Genomic DNA, 1,289 nt, shown 5'->3' with positions numbered 1-1,289 from the left:
TCTGCACAGATCAAGCAGCGTTTAAACAGCTCTAAACACATATGTGGCTGGATTTTGATGCGAGAGACAACAGCAGATGCACATTTTCACTGGAAGAAGCGTTATGCATTATAGACTCGGATTTGGCCAGAAGCAACAGTTTAAACACCTTATTGTAAAGAGCAAAGGACATATTGCTCTTGTTGACAAAAACATTTAGCCATGGGTTTGATTAAAGCTTGATTTTTCCAAAGCAAACACATCAGCGTCTGGCAAAAGCCTTCATTCTCCATCAAGCTTATCAAAGAGAGACTATCCTGCTGAGTGTGTCTGTGTGTGTGAGAGTGAGTCTGTGTCTGAGTCTGTGTCTGAGTGTGTGTGAGTGTGTCTGTGTGTGTGAGAGTGAGTGTGTGTGTCTGTGTGTGAGTGTGTCTGTGTCTGTGTGTGTGTGTCTGAGTGTGTCTGTGTGTGTGTCTGTGTCTGTGTTTGTGTCTGAGTGTGTGTGTGTGAGTGTGTGTGTCTGAGTGTGTCTGTGTGTGTGTCTGTGTCTGTGTTTGTGTCTGAGTGTGTGTGTGTGAGTGTGTGTGTCTGAGTGTGTCTGTGTGTGTGTCTGTGTCTGTGTTTGTGTCTGAGTGTGTGTGTGTGAGTGTGTGTGTCTGAGTGTGTCTGTGTGTGTGTCTGTGTCTGTGTTTGTGTCTGAGTGTGTGTGTGTGAGTGTGTGTGTCTGAGTGTGTCTGTGTGTGTGTCTGTGTCTGTGTTTGTGTCTGAGTGTGTGTGTGTGAGTGTGTGTGTCTGAGTGTGTCTGTGTGTGTGTCTGTGTCTGTGTTTGTGTCTGAGTGTGTGTGTGTGAGTGTGTGTGTCTGAGTGTGTCTGTGTGTGTGTCTGTGTCTGTGTTTGTGTCTGAGTGTGTGTGTGTGAGTGTGTGTGTCTGAGTGTGTCTGTGTGTGTGTCTGTGTCTGTGTTTGTGTCTGAGTGTGTGTGTGTGAGTGTGTGTGTCTGAGTGTGTCTGTGTGTGTGTCTGTGTCTGTGTTTGTGTCTGAGTGTGTGTGTGTGAGTGTGTCTGTCTGAGTGTGTCTGTGTGTGTGAGAGTGTGTCTGTGTTTGAGTGTGTCTGTGTGTGTGAGAGTGTGTCTGTGTCTGTGTGTGAGTGTAAGTGTGAGTGTGTCTGTGTGTGAGTGTGTCTGTGTCTGTATGTGTGTGTGAGAGTGTGTCTGTGTGTGAGTGTAAGTGTGAGTGTGTCTGTGTGTGAGGGTGTCTGTGTCTGTGTCTGTATGTGTGTGTGAGTGGGATTAACTCCCACAGCTCAGAGGC

Source organism: Sinocyclocheilus grahami, unplaced genomic scaffold, assembly GCF_001515645.1.
Source record: "Sinocyclocheilus grahami isolate Dianchi unplaced genomic scaffold, SAMN03320097.WGS_v1.1 scaffold1981.1, whole genome shotgun sequence".
Taxonomy (NCBI): domain Eukaryota; kingdom Metazoa; phylum Chordata; class Actinopteri; order Cypriniformes; family Cyprinidae; genus Sinocyclocheilus; species Sinocyclocheilus grahami.
The sequence above is the reverse complement of the archived record's forward strand: the minus strand, read 5'-3'. Positions refer to the sequence as shown.